Below are 15,591 nucleotides of genomic sequence, written 5' to 3'. Positions count from 1 at the left end.
TAATGTAATGTAGCCTCCGGCTACAATAAAAGAAGTGTGTGGAAAGGAGGGGACAGGCTAGTGTTTAGCTGCCTAGATCTTTGTCTTCAGTCCTTCCCTCCACAGAGGCTGGAGCGAAACCAAATGGGGTGGGTGCTCACTCTGGAGATGTTGAAGGCTGAGGAAAAGGCACCTGGAAGGCAATAAATACTGAGTAACTGGAATGCGGACGAGGAACGACCTCCATTCTGCATGGCATCAAAGGCTTGTATCAAAGAATATGACCTCTGGAGAGAGAGTTTGGCTCCACCTAAGGAAGTATTTCTAAAAAAGGAAAGTTCTCAATGCCTTGATGGTTTGCACCGGGGATAATGCACCGCATACCACGGATGATGCTCCAGCCATCATGAGTCCACGGCAGTCGCCAATGCCTTCCTTCCGCAGACCATCTTCGATCGCTGCCCTAGTTGGGGCTCATCGGTCCGATGGCCCCATTTGTTTGTACTTCCTTTGCTGCACTTACGCTTGTAGCTTTGCGTTTTTATAGACAGACCTATGTTCTGCACCACTGATGATGTAGCAGCTCCCTGGGGGAAGGCCTTAGGATTCGACAATTTCTGTGTGCCCAGCCCAGAGCCTTTCATTAAAGTGGGTAACAAAGAGATGGGTTTGAAATCGAGTTCAAATCCAGCCTTGCCAGAAAGCCCAGTGAAGGCTTGCAAGAGGTGACGGGGGGAGATCCACTCTGCTCTGTTATCTATTCAAACATGGAATGGAGGTAGTAATGATAGTGACTGTGACGTGGGACAGACCCGAGGGCCAAGGTCAGATGGTACAGTCTGCCAAATATTATCCAATGACATCGGATCGGCGGATTGTGACTTCCAAATAGATTCACGGAAAGCCCCATGTTTAGGTGTCACAACTTAACTGCCTAATGACGGAACTGGTTGTATTTTTGTGTGTGTAGATAGACTGATAGATAGATGATAGATAGATAGATAGATAGATAGATAGATAGATAGATAGATAGATAATGGAGGTAGTGACAGGTTTAAATAAAAATCAGACCACTAGTAAACCTATTCTAAAAAAACCCACAAAAACCAACTTGCCCATAGATACTGGTAAGAGACTGAGTTAAGAGCCAAGATTGCGCCCAGTTCTTGCTTTGTCTGCCCTAAATGACCCTGTGATCTTAGGCAAGTCGTGGCTTCTCTCTGGGTCCCCAGACCCTCATCTCTAGCTGAAGGTGGACTGAAATAGCTGATAATTCCATTAATGACTTCACACCAACCGATTCTTACTTGGTAAAGTGGCATGTCCACTCCTCGCTCGGGAAGTAGAAGGTCCAATCGTTGTACAGAACTTTTGTCATCTGCTTTAATGAAAGGCTCTGGGCCTGCGTTTTTCAATTACCAGTTGGGGAACACTGGGAATGTCTGTTTTCGGATGTTTTCGTTCTGTTTTGTTTTCCTTGCAAAATCTTACCAGTTCACAGAGACACTACGGGGAAGTCTCATATCACATAGAATGTTCTTAGCTCGGTGCCTGAAATTCACTAAATGCTCAACAAACGCCGGATTTTCACTATTATCTGATACTGATTTTCAAATGTTTGCAGGGCGGTCAGGAGGGGGAAAAAGTGATGGAGAACAGGGAGAAAGAATAACTAACAATTAGGAGAAAGTCACAAAAGAGGGGCATTTTAGGTCCTCCTATGATAGGGAATTTTAATGAACAGAATTAATGGGTCCTAGCTACTGTGATAGGCTCCCTGAGAGGTAGTTAACAGGCTGTCATGAGGACATGTACGAAGCTGCGGGATTAATGGCCAACAGAGCTCATGCTGAAAGAAAAGCTAGACCAGAAGATCCCAGGAGCTCCTTTAATGGCTAAGGTTTGGGGTCTCTATAGAGACACAGGGTCCGAGAAGTCCGCTCAGCTCTCGGTCTAGCTGTTTGTCTCTAGCCATCCAGGGAGGCACCAGCTTGCAACATGCAGCACATACAGTAGAAAACTCCTGGGCGTGTGGATTCAGGACAGACTGGGAAGGCTGGCTTTCCTTCCTCAAGCCCCGGAAGCCTAGACAAGGGCCCAGAATCCTCCCGAGACTCAGTTTCCCCATTCGTACAATGGAAATGCTCATACCCTGCCCACAGCATGAAGGCATAGAATAAACGAGGTGTCAGGTACAGCCCCTGGCACATGGCAGGATATGAAAAAGTGAGCTCTCCTTCCCTCCTTTTCCCAGGCAAACACAGGAGGGTATTTCCTTTCTTTGCAAGGCACACCCAGGAGGGACTTTGGGCCTGGGGTAGAAACACATGACACACAGAGGGCTACAGATGGGACACAGCAGGACACCCCGGAAGGTCCAGGAGTCTTGGAAAGCCTGGCCTGACTGTGCCACTGACCGTGAAAACAGCTGGAGAACCATTAAGGGCTGCAGGGGGGCGGGCCATGATGGTTCCTGGTATTTTCTTTTTTTTTTTTTTTTTTTTCTTCCTGGTATTTTCAATGCTGCACCAAATCACGGTGCTTTTGCCTGCACCTGAGGGAGACCACGGGCCAAGCCAGAGGTTCTTTAGCTATAGTCTCCCCAGCGGTCAAAATGGTCACTGCTCAACCCCTTTAAAACCCCAAACTACATTTACCTGAAAAACAAACAGGAATATGCTTGAAATGGAGACGATTTATCATGGGGCTAATTATCATTTAAGCTAGTCTGGAATAGTAATGAGCCCCTTTTAAATGAAAGCAAACCCTGTGATGAATATCTCAACAGCACATGCTTAGCAAACTTTCCCAGTAAGATATTACTTGAGGGCAACTTACCGCTGGCAACTCATATGTAAAAGGAACAGAGAGAAAATGCAAAGGTAGGAGAAGGAGGCAGGCACTTTTCAAAAGCCTTAATTATCTCTAAAATCTCCACTGCCTCTTGAATATTTTAAATGGAGGAGGGATGGATCACTTAAACTTATGAAATAATTCAAAAAAAGGGAAGCACTAATAAACAATTCATCCCTAATTGGGAGAGGCCTCAATCTAGAGCGAATGTTCAGTGCAGGATTTTGGCCCCATAATTATAAGGAAGAACTGTTACCTGTCACTATTAGTCTATGAAACTGAGTCCCGGGGCTGAGAGGACAAAATACTGAGCATTTAGTGAGTACTCATCATGAATCCGGCGCTGCACTCAATTCTCACTTTACCTTTGCAACGATCCTAGGACAGGAGATTTATTATGATTCCCGTTGGTAGGGATGAGGCACCTGAGTCTCGGAGATGTTACGTTGCTTTATCTCCATCACATGCCCTCTACGCACTGGAGCTCGAGCTAAAAAGAATCCAAGTACTGGGCAGGGCTGGACCCATAGTGAGTTAGGTGAGCCACTGTCCTTGGGCACGAACTATGAGGGCTTGCCAAGGAACTCAGCAGCCAAGTCGAACGATACTGTCACGCAGTATTTTAAAAATCACGTTGAGTGGAGAAAGTTCATGAGCAAAATATCAAAATGTTGAGCAAAGACAAGGATCTTCCCCTGCACTTGCACGCCTTGGCCTCCTGCTCCTCACCTGAATCCCTTGCTGCCTGACTAGCTGCTCCAAGCCTCAGGCGTGGGGATGAGGGATGCAGCCTGGGTGCTCAGGATGTGATCATGGGTCACGCTCTCCCACAATCCATGGGGGGGGGGGCACGGTACCCTACTGGCACATCTATCTCTGCCTGCAGCCAGGCCGGGTCTTACTGAGAATAAACACTGCAGGTGCCAGGGATGCTCGTAGTCCTCACCGGCTGCACTCACTGAGCCCAACGGTAGCTGAAAAGCCATCTCATGCATGTGAAACTAAAACCAGGAGCAGCCCCCCCGACTCCTGTTGCTCTATTAGGTGACCCTCATCGTGTGGAAGACACTGCACCCAAAGCCAGTATCTTCCAGAAATTCCTACAAATTCTTAATCAGTGAAATCATGCCAGTGCAGAAGACCTCGTCTCCTGGATTTCTGGCAAAGAAGGGAATTTGTGGAGGAAGCGCGTGAAGGTTTTTCTTCACCTGCAACAACCAGAAAAATTCAAGAAAAATCCCCAGTATCCTGTGAGGAGTTCTCAGTGTCAGAAAGGCATAGCCTAAGACCCCGGCCACTGCTCTCTATGGCCTGGAAACCCCTGCCCGCCTTCTGGGTTCAGCACCTCACATGGGTCTGGAGGAGGGAGGCAAAGGGAGGGGGACACCAGTACTGGGCCTACCGCGAGCAAGAGCACCACTGGGCTCTCTCACGGTGTTTTGTTTTTTTTTTTTCTTCCCTTACTTCTGTTCCTCTCTTCTCCTTCATCCTCCTATCTCACTTAATATCCTGGGGGTACCGGCTTCTCTGCCTGAGCTGAAACTTCACCCTCTCAGACCATGAGAACAATGATTTATCTCAATAAGAATTCTGGAACTCTGCAACAGTCTGATGACTAATTAAACCAAAAAACAATGAAATTTTGCCTCCAGTTCTAACAAACATGCATTATTCACAAGCACTTACAATTTAAAAGTGCTTTCTTTTTTTTTCTTTTTTTTTTGAGTTAAATAAACTGTCCAGTGGTGAGTGAGCATCGGTTTACAAAACACTTTGTCTTACTTTCCACTGAGTTACTTAATACTCCTTCCCATAATCCATTTGCATTGATTCCTTCTTCATCAACGGCCTTTGCATTCCAACACACTCAGAGCTGCACGGAACTGCGCTGCTGCTGACTCACCAGGGAAGCAATTGTATTCAGTTAAAAAAAAATACAAATAAAAATCCACTTAAGACAGTACTTATTTTTTTTAATAGAGCTTGCCTCTTAATTATAATATAGCGTTAGTGGTTTTCTTTTTTAACATTATTCTTCTGAACTTTCATAATGACACTATCAAACAGTAACAAATATAAATCTGTGCAGCCTGAAATATGCAATTTAATCATAAGCAGTAATTTCCGTATCACGGAGGGGAAAAAAAAAAAAGTCAAATGATTAAACTCCAGTGCGTGAGGACCAATCTTGAATTAAATTTCGCTCTCTGCTCAATTTGGGTTTTTTTTGCAGCAAGATCAAGAACGGTTTAAAGATAATAGTAAAACATTGGCAGTTGTAGTAAAACTGCATGCCCCAAAGTGTTTACCAAAGATCAAAGTGCTTTTCTTTTTTTTTTTGCAAATGGGAAATGTCTTGCAGACGTCTTCAAGACCTCCTGAGAGAACAGGCAACGCTACCACAGCAATCTTACTAATATTTCTCTTCTTTATGCATTCGTTTTCCTTCAGAGTCTCAAACGATGCTCTTTCTGGCAGGGACTTAAAAAAAAAAAAAGCCGGAAAATCCTCCCAGATCGCTGCCTTAGTGAGAGCTGACCTTGTCCCACGCACCTCCTGCCCAGACACTCAAGATTCTCCAACTTTCTAGTAAAGTCCAGGAAGGCGAGAGGAGGCTGGAGGTAAGGGACCCACGACCAGAAAGATGCTGGGCCTGACACGGCGCCGGCGGCAGCCTGGACCAGGGCGAGCCGGAATCCGGTGTCCCCGGAGAGGCCCAGACAAGGCTGGTGGCAACAAAACCGCTTTTCATGGTGCCCTGCGCGGCAGCTGGGCCCCCGCAGCCCGGGAGAAGGGTGCCACTGCCCTCTGGTGGCCGCAGCGCCAGCTTCCACCGAGGAGCCCCTGCCCGAGCGCCCGGGCCCGGGCCACCGGGAAATCGCAGCCGCCACAGGCCCGGTGGCCGTCCCTGCGCACAGGGGGGCTCGGTGCCTATCACCGTGGTCCCCCCGACCCCCACGGATGCGTGGTTCTCCTGCTGTGCCTAAACCTGTCGCACTTTCTCCAGCTTTACTTTTTCTTTTTAACATACCTGTTGATGTCTGTCCCCGAGCCCACACAGACCGAAGATCTTTACATATTTTAGGGGCGATGACACTGGATTGGAGGGGATGACAGCTCCACTCGAACACCTGGCACATCCAGAACGGGGGCTCTCGACGAACCAGGTAGCTTTCTCGGGAACGATGGCCACTTCCACCAGAGGGAACACCCATCCCAAACATACCTCGATCCCTTAAGTCATGGGCTCAGATTTTCTAGGAAAAGCACTTGGGCGTTTACAGTCCTTCTGCAAACACCTGGACGTTTAAGAGGAAATGTTTCCTGCCGACTTTCAGACTCCACAGACCGGGGTTATCGTATCACTATTAGTGGTCAGATATGCTCATGAGCAAGGTGAATACAAAATATTGAAAATAAACAAACACAACGGTTGTGCTTCCTGAACATGTGCCTACACAAATGCACTGAAAATGGAGGAAAACTAGAGGGATCTGGAGGTCTCCCTTAGACAGTTCTGAAAATAGATTTGAATATCACAGATCAAAGTGTGTGTGAGCTGTCAACTTTGTAAGTCACAGACGTTCGCGGGCAAGGCCCCGAGACACATAAGCTCATGGGAGTCTGGCTCCGCGTTGTAAATCAAGCCTTGAGGTCAAAGTCATGGCGTTTCCCATACGAGGGTCCCCCAAACCAGAATCTTTACAAGGCAGCCATGTAATTCTATTCAAAGCGGAAGAAAAACCATGAATTATGAAGACAAGTGCGTTAAAGGAGCATGAAATTGGTCTGTATGCCCCCAAATCAGGGCAAGGCTCTCCAACCCTGTCCCCCTCTCCTCGCACAAGCAAACAAACAGCCACAGCCACAGCCACCCCTGCAAAGAGCAAACAAGAGTTCTGGGTCATAAGAAAATAGAGCCGTGACTTTTTTTTAAAAAAAATTCTCAAATTAACAAAAGATTGCATCTTAATTGAAAATAGAATTTAGGTGTCTAGTAATTTTACTGTCTGCTGTTTTGATAAGATTGCTGAACATAATGGAAGTTCTCAAGTGCTATCAAGATGGTCCACTGCTTCCATTAGAACTATTTTAAAAGCCTTTTTTTTTTTTTTTTCTAGTAAGCAATAAGCCCAGTTTGAGTCAATCTACATGTTTGGGCCTCAACAGATGATCCTATCTCAGTTCTCTTCATTCTCCCTTGCCATCCCTTACCCCAGGGGTGGGGCGGGGTGGGTGGGGGGAAAGGAGGGTTCCCTGTTCTCAAACAATGCAATAAAATAGCCAGTTTATGCAGACTCTGAAATAACAACAGAAATGACAGCAACGATTGTCATCAGCAATGAAGCCCGGCTGCACCACATTTTTAACACATTAATTTGCAACGTCTCCAAAGTAAGATGTAAAGCCCATTCTCACTCAAGCAAAGTTTCCTGGCCTCTGCTACGCCCTTCTCTGGTCTATACTTGGAAAAACTACTCACATTTCTTTGTACCAGGCAGGATTTCAGTTTTGCACGGAGGTTCCAATTCCCGGGCCCACCGGCCAAGTCTAAACAGTTAGAGCTCAGGAGAGGCGAACGTTAGTGCCCAGGAGCCTCGGGTCCCTCTGGTAGTGACCACAGCTCTGTCCCTTTGTTTTGCAACTTTTACTCCTTTGTTCTGCTGGAGGAAGACCAGGCTCCCTGCAGCTAGGGTCGGGCTGGGGCCACTTCTGCGCTCCGCTGTCTGCATCTCCCGTTTATAGGAAAAATAATCCCAGGACTAAGCAGAGGAAGGCCGGCCCCTTTCTCCTCCTCCCACGGTGGAGGCCCCCGCGCTGCGAGCCCGGCCCGGCGGCGGGAGCATCCTCGCCCCGGAGAACACTCCCAGCGCTCCCGCCCCCCGGGGCCAGACACCCCGCAAAGCCATCGACGTCCGCGGCGAGCCCGGGGTGATCGATCCATCCTCCTGCCAGATTCATTATCGTGTCTTCCCTGTGATTAAACCGAAAACTTCCTCCCTGCCTCGGATGAACCTGATGGGAGGGATCCGGGGAGCAGAGCGAGGAGGGATTCGCAGCCGCCGGGCCAGATGTCTCTGGGGAGAGCAGGGGGAAGGCTCCGCACACCCGGGCCCCACTGCGGGCGTCCGGCGCCTCCTCCCCAGCCCCGGGCCCTCGCCGGCACCCAGGGCGTCAGCAGATGCTTGAAAGATGCGATTCTTAGGAGCAGGGCGACGGCCCAAGGAATTCCCGCTGCCTTATCAGCCCAAGCAACAGGGCTCTCCGGCCCCTAGAAGACCTTTACCCGGGAGCGGGGGGCGCGCGGGGCACCCCCCCCCAACACGGCCTCGGGGACCAGGGGCGCGACCCCGCCCTCCCTGGGGCTCTGCCTCTGGGGCGAGCCGGGCCCTCCTAAGCCCTGCCCGGCCGGAGCGGGAAAGGGGCGCCTCCCGCCGCCCTCCGCACCCCGCGGCTGGCGCTCCCGGGCTCCGCCGACCAGGGGCGCGGGCGGCCGGGGGGGGGGGCGCGCAAAGTTCCCGCGGAGCCGCCGGCGGTGCCAGCGCGGGGGAGCGGGGCCCGGTCCGCGCCGCCCGCCCACCTCCCCGCGGGGCCCGGGCTCCGAGCCCACCGAGCCCACCGCGCCCGGGCCCCAGCGCGCCCCGCAGCCCGCAGCCCGCAGTCCCGGCCCCGAGATCGCGCGCCGGGCCTCGCCGGGGAGGGGGGGGGGCGCAGGGGGCAGGGACCCCGGGAGGGGCAGGGACTTGGGGAGGAGCAGGGACCTGGGAGGGGGCAGGGACTTGGGGAGGGGAAGGGACCCCGGGACGGGGCAGGAGCCCTGGGAAGGGGCAGGGACCCGGAGGAGGGGCAGAGACCCGGGGGAGGGACAGGGACCCGGGGGAGGGACAGGGACCCGGGGAGGAGCAGGAGCCCTGGGAAGGGGCAGGGACCCCGGGAGGAGAAGAGACCTGGGGAGGGGCAGGGACCCGGGGAGGGGCAGGAGCCCTGGGAAGGGGCAGGGACCCCGGGGAGGGGTAGGACTCCCGGGCGGGGCAGGGGCCCGGGAAGGGGCAGAGACCCCGGGGAGGAGCAGGGCCCTGGGGAGGAGCAGGGACCCGGGAGAAGGGGCAGGAGCCCTGGGAGGGGCAGGGATCCCGGGGAGGGGCAGGGACCCTGGGAAGGGGCAGGAGCCCCGGGAGGAGCAGGGACCCGGGAAGGGGCAGGGACCCCGGGGAGAAGCAGGGACCCGGGTAGACGCAGGAGCCCCGGGAGGAGCAGGGAGCAGGGACCCGGCGAGGGGCCGGAGCCCTGCGGAGCGCGCTGGCGTCGCCGCTTTCGGGCGGAGGCGCCGCGGGCGAGCGGGCCGGCCCCGCCGGGGGCGACTTTCCCCGGAGACCCGACCCGGGCGGCCCCGCGGGGAGGCTGGAGCGCACCGCAGCTGCCCGCTCCCCGCCGCCTGGTCCCCAGCGCACCGCTCCGTGCCTCGGCGCCCCCCGCGCGCTGTGGGCGCCGCATCAGTGGGAGCTCCCCGGTCCCCCCCGGCCCGAGGGCCCCATCCGGGGGCGGGAGCGCGGGCGGCGAGCCTCACCTGGGGCGTCGGTCGGGGCGGCCGGCGGAGGGCCCGGCGGGGGCGCGGGGTCAGCCCGGCCGCGGCCCGGGGCCCGGTCCCAAGTCGGCGGCGGCTGCGAGCGGCCCCCGCGGCATCTGCGCGCCGCGCTCCCCTCGGCTGGCGGCGGCCGCGGACTGAGCCGCCGAGCGCGCCAGTGGCAGGAATGAGAAGCCGGGGGGAGGCGGCGGGCGGGGCGGGGGAGGGGAGGGGAGGGGAGGGGAGGGGAGGGGAGGCTGCCGGGAGGGGCGGGAGCGGCGGGGAGGGGCGCGGAGGGGAGGGCGGAGAGGAGCCCAGGCCCCGGCGGCGCGAGCTGGGCCCGGCCGGGCTGGGGGGGCCCCGCTCCCCGCCCCTCCCGCGGGCCCTGGGCGCCCCCCTCCCGCCCCCCTCCCGCCCCCCTCCCGCCCCGGCTCCCGCCCCGGCTCCCCGGGCTCGCACGGTCTGCGGCGGCCGAAGTTGGCTCCGGGGACGCGCAGCCAATCGGGGCGGGCGGCGGAGGGAAGCCGGGCGGGCGCGGGAGCCCCTCCTGCGTCCCCGGGATCGGCTCCGGCTCCGGCTCCGGCTCCGGCTCCGGCTCCGGCTCCGGCTCCGGCTGGCCCGGCCGGGCCCTCGCCGGGAGGCCTGGGCGCTGCGCTGCGGGGGACCTGGGGCGGCCTCGCCCCCGCGCCCCCGCCCCCGCCCCCGCCCCGAGAGCGCTCCACGCCGGCCTCGGCCCCGCGCACCCCCAGTTCCCGCAAACTCTGCTCGGGGCGCGGAGAACCCGGGGACCCGCACCTCGGACTCGCCCCCGCCTCGGCCCGGGGTCCCCCAGGGCTCCGGCCCCCCGCGGGCAGGTCCAGCGGCCCCGCAGGCGGCCTCCCTCGCCCCCCGGGCCCCCGCCGCGCACGCACCGCGGCCTGCGGGAACCGGCAGCCTCGCCCCGGCCCCCGCCTCCGTCCCTCGGGCGGACCCGACAGGGCGGCGGGGTCGGGCCTCGAATCCCCGGGCACTGGGCGCCCGCTCGTGGCCCCGGGAGCCGTGCGCAGCGCACCCCGCGGGGCTGGGGGCACCGGGACCTGCGGGCACCCGGGCTGGAACAGGTCTCGGGGTGCGGGGCGGCGCACCAAGGAGGGGCGAAGGACGGCGAAGAAGCAAGGGGAGAACGGGGCGCTGGACCCCCGGGAGGCACGGACGGGGATGGGGGCAGGGGGCCGGGCCCGCGGGGAGGAGGCGAGCGGGGCCGGGGGGGGGGGCGGGGGGGGGCGAGCCGGCGGACCCAGGGCCGGGGAGGACGAGTGGGGAAGCTCCCGCCCCTCCGGACCGCCCGCGACAGGGCGAGGGGCGGGAGGCCGGGCGGGGCCCCGGGGCGCTGCACCCCGTCCAGCCGGGGCCAGGGCACACGCGGGGCAGCCGGCGCGCGAGGCTCGGAGGGGTCCCTCGGGGTGCGCGGGGGCCTCGGGGTGCGCGGGGGCCTCGGGGAGCGCGGGGAGGCCCTTGGGGTGCGCGGGGGCGGCGGGCGGGGTCCCTCGGGGTGCGCGGGGGGCCTCGGGGTGCGCGGGGCGGCGGGCGGGGGCCCTCGGGATGCGCGGGGGCCTCGGGGTGCGCGGGGGGCCTCGGGATGCGCGGGGGCCTCGGGGTGCGCGGGGGGCCTCGGGGTGCGCGGGGAGGCCCTGGGGCGCCCGCCTCTCTCCCCGAGCGCCCGCCGTCGACACCCCCCCCCCCGCCCGCTCCCCGCTCCCCGCTCCCCTCTCCCCGCGCCCTCGGAGTGGCCCCGGCCTCTGGACCGCGCGTCCCTGCGCCAGGCCCCTGCGCCGCCAGCGCCCCGCCCCAAGGCCTCCAGGGGACCCGCCTCGGGGCCAGGCCCCCACCCCGCCTCTGCGGCCTCCGCACTCTCGCTGCCTCTCACCCCTTGGTGCTGCCACCCCCGCCAGTCCCGCGCCCCGAGGCCTGGATGCTGGGGGTGCCCTGGGCCGCCCGCGGCGGGGGTGGGGCGCGCGCTGCCCGGCAGGTGCGCGGAGCCGGAGGACTGTCCCGCAGAGCTGCCTGGTGGCCCGGCCCCTCCTCGGGGCGCACAGGCAGCTGAAGCCGGCGGGCCAGGACGCGCACGGAAGGAAAGCGGTCCAGCGCCTGCCATGCCCGGCGCACCTCCTGATCCTCCAGAAAGATTTCAGGGGCTCCGCTCTGCAGGCCTGGGGCGGACGGCACCTGGGCGCCAGGGGAGCGGTAGTAGCTGGGACCGGCCCCCGCATTCTGTTCAGAATTCATCAAATGAGAGCAGTTGTTTTCTGTTTGTTTGTTGTTGTTTGGGACTTCTTTTAGGCCCTCCCACCCATGGAAGATAGCATCAGCTGATTTTAAGGATAAGTTAAGAATCGTTTGGCAGATTTCCACGGACACAGCATATCTGAATCAGAGGAGGCCTAGTGTCTGGTCGTGCTCGATGTCCCTTTGCACAATCGATTCTGTGCCTCTGATTCTACTCGAGAGAGCGGGAAACACATCCACACAAAGACACGCATCTGGAAGTTCATAGCTAGAGTGTCCATAATAGCCAAGCTTTGGAAATAACCTATACGTCCCTCAATTGCCGAGAAAACAAATGTGGTATATCCACCAAATGGAATAGTATTCACCATTAAAAAGAAAAGAAACACTGATGCACGTTACGTTATGAATGAACCTTAAGAACTTGCTAAAAGCAGATACGAAGCCACATACTGCATGATTCCTTCATATAAATGTCCAGAAAATGCAAATTTGTAGAGACAGAAAGCGGATCAGTGGTGGTCCTGGCTCAGTGTATGAATAGGAATTGACTACAGATGGGCATGAGGGAACTTTGTTTGGTGTTGAAATGTTCTAAAATCAGATGGTGGTGGTGGTTGCACAAATTTACACATTTCACTAAAATTCATTGAATTGTAACTTTTAAAAAGGCCACCTCCTTGCCCCCCCCCCCCCCAAAAAAAAACCTGCTATACCTTTATTCCCTATGAGGAATCTGTGAGAGTCTGTGACCTGCAGTTGAGCCCAAGTAACTTAGGAAAATTTTGCAAGGCAATTTTAGATAAGAAAAAATATTTTCTTTTTTTTTTTTGTAAGAGTTTTAGTTCTTATAGAAAGATAACCATACGTCTATTCAATAAGTTCTATTTTGGCGCCTGCTTTGGAGAGTCTTGTGAGTGTTAAAGCAAGTTAATTTCCCCCTTTCACTCTTCTAAGTGATTAATTCCTGGGAACTAGAGTTAGGTATTCCAGTTCGTGACATTTTAAACACACCTACACATAGACACAGTACAAAGTGCACATTTCAGAGGGGATTTTTTTTATGACTATGTTAGGATCTGTCTTAGAAATCCATATCAAGCACTTGGGTGGAGTATTGTGTGATTACAGTTTAGATTAAAAAAGGAAAAGACAGAGAAGAAAGAACCCACTGACAGCTTAAATTAAAAGATTCAGTTCATCCAGGCAGCCAGAAGTTTGGGTGTTTATCTTAACTTGCCTCACCTTTCCTTCACCTTGTTCTTCAAGGGAGGAAGCCAGGGTTCACATCGCTCTGGAGCCAAGATTAAACAGCCCCTTAGGCTTCCTGCCTCTTCCAGTCCAGACAGAGATGAGACCCAAATGGCCCTTTTCTTGTCTTTGTCCTTGTCAGCATGAGGCTAATAATTTCCTGTTGGTTCCTTCATCAAAGGTACCAGGCTCTCATCCCTTTGATGCGCCTCTCCTCAGACTCTGAAGATAACCAGGCCCTGGTGAGTCAGTTCCTTGTTTCCACTTAGAAGCTTCAGGCTCCCCCAGGTCTTCTCAAAGCTTCCCGCTCCAGAGCCATCCTTTGGTATAAGGTGTTAAAAACGGGGCAAGATCCAAGCAGGGAGATGGTTTTATCACGTTGGGGTGGGCCCCAATCGTGCCTTCTCTAGGCAGAGGGAAAGCACTGCGAAGGATGGAACAGGAATGCCATCTGTGAACCAACATCTCACATAAAGGTTGCCACAGCTGGGTCTGCAGAGAAAAGTAGAAAAACCACAGGCCTTTGGTCTGTGTCTGATTCCCGGTTCTGCCTCTTAGTAACTGTGGGACTTTGGGTAAAGAATTTATCTCCGTAAGATTCAGTTTCCAGTTCTGTAAAATGGGGCTTATTATCTGGGCGTACGTTGTGGCAGGGATTAAACGTGCCCACGTATCTAAAGCCATTGAAACTGTGCTTAGAGCGGAGGCTCAATCAATGAAAGGTATTAATTACTGTTATTAATTATGAGGTCTGGTTATTCTCATACCTTAAATGCCCCGAGCAAGAAAGGAGGCCTGTTAAAATCATGAATTATAATAATCGTGGAGATTGATCTTATTTTCAATGGTGTTAGTAATAAAACTTCTGGCCAAGAATTTGATGGCGGTTCAAAGTTTACTGACACCGTAAGACCCATCGGAGGTCGTATTAGACGTGCCAACCCTGGGGACGGATGCGCTGGGTTCATGTCCTAGATTTGCCACAAATTCCTTGAGTCGCCCTGAGTAAGTCATTCCCTTTCTCTGAGCCTATAGATGTAAATGAGAGCTCAGGGGAGGATCCTTTCAGAGCTAAGGTTCTAGGGTTTTAAAGTCCTACTCTCCGGGACAGGGAGAGCGTCTCCTAGATGAAGTTCCCCTTCCCACCGCGAGGAGTAGTCAGTCAATCTTCTCAGGCTAAACCCTGACTCCAGGCCACCCCCTTTCTCTGAAACAGACCCTTTTCAACTCTGAGCAGCAGCATTTCTTCGTTTTCCTCCCTCATCTAAGTTCCCCAAGGGCAGGGATGATATCCTTCTGATTTATTATGCCTGTATCCTCAGAACCTGGTGTGTATTAACTACAGAAGTCCGATAAATACGTTTGATTAGTTGATGATTGTTAATGAATATTTCGATTAAACTAAGATAGCATATCAAATATCTCCGCGATAATACTAGTTTATGAATGACTCCAGCATCCAGTGGCCTAAAATAACAATTATTGGCTCTCATCTGTAGGTTGGCTGGGGTTGCCTGGCCCACCCAGACCGGGCTGGGCTAGGATAACTGCTCAGCTTCCTGTATTTTCCGTCCTCCTCCTGGGATTAGTTTGGGCATATTCTCATGGCAGTGGCAACTGCACAAGATGTCATGCAGAAACATGCAGGGGCCTCTTGAGGTGCAGGCTTAGGACTGAAAATGGTCCCTTGTACCTCGTGCCTTTGTTGGCCAGAGCATACCACGTGGCCAGATTAAAAGATAAGAGGTTGATTAATAGAATCTGCTTTTTAAGTGAGAGGAACTTCAGAGTTGTGTGGCAAAGGGTGTGGATACAGGGCAGGATGGAGAGTTGGGGCTATTATACAATCTCCCACAGGCACAAACAGCTTCGCAGCCTGCCTCCGTGCTGGGTCACGTTGGGTTGTCAGATCCCATGGGTTATATCCTATAATTCTAGAACATTAGAGGAGACAGAGTCAGAAGACGGTTTCAGCCTCCTACCAGCCCTTGTAACTCTGTCCTTGCTTTAACTTTGAGGCTCCAGTTGTAAAGGAAGAAACAAGCAGAAATAGTAATGCAATAATAAGAATCGCTGGCTTATAAATAAAACCAGAAATTATCAAAATATCCCACCAAAGTATGTATTATTATCCCTATTTTGCAGATGAGAGAACTGAGACAACAGGAAAACCATACGCACTCCCCAATATAGTACAGCAGGTACGTATTGAAGCTAGATTCCAACCTCTGTGTGTTTGACTCCCAAGTTATCCCAGTGGAGAAGCTCATTCAGCAGATGCTAGTTTTGATGTGAATGGGGAGCGTGTAGGGAAAAGGGAAGACTTGTCTCTAAGCCTCTAAGCCCAGGGCACAAGGCATCCGTCAGATCCCTGGGCACATTTCCTGGGACACAATAGGTACAACACGGATATGCATGAAATGGTGAAAGTAAGGCAGGGAGAGCAGGGAAGGAGGGAAGGGCGACAGCGGCAGGGAAGGTAAGAATGAAATAAGGAGGATACAAGAAAAAAAGATATCAGCATGCTAATTTATTTGGAAAACCGTCCCTTCCACGGTGGGCAGAAATCTGTGGATTCTTTTTTTTTTTTTTTTTTTTTAAATCTGTGGATTCCGAGTGTTCTATTCCTCGCCTTCTGGTACTGAGAACAGTTGCCTCATGCATGCGTCCATCCATGG

At 54.8% G+C, this 15,591-nt stretch overlaps 1 protein-coding gene across 2 annotated transcripts in view; it reads right to left on the bottom strand.

Moving 5' to 3' along the window:
- The window catches only part of CDH11 (cadherin 11), a 148,883-nt gene extending 139,339 nt beyond the window's left edge, over positions 1-9,544 (bottom strand). Inside the window, exon 1 of one of the 2 annotated variants that reach the window (XM_072731754.1) lies at positions 9,401-9,544. The gene's annotated coding sequence lies outside the window, so the exon portion shown is untranslated. Of the gene's footprint in view, positions 1-7,315; positions 7,741-9,400 lie in introns of those variants that run through there. The other variant, XM_026011692.2, reaches the window with a different exon arrangement.
- Between the last annotated feature and the right edge of the window lie 6,047 nt (positions 9,545-15,591).

The sequence above is a fragment of the Vulpes vulpes genome, chromosome 12 (genome assembly GCF_048418805.1).
Source record: "Vulpes vulpes isolate BD-2025 chromosome 12, VulVul3, whole genome shotgun sequence".
In the NCBI taxonomy this organism is placed as follows: domain Eukaryota; kingdom Metazoa; phylum Chordata; class Mammalia; order Carnivora; family Canidae; genus Vulpes; species Vulpes vulpes.
Note: the sequence above shows the minus strand (reverse complement) of the source record. Positions and strands in the feature narration are given on the sequence as shown.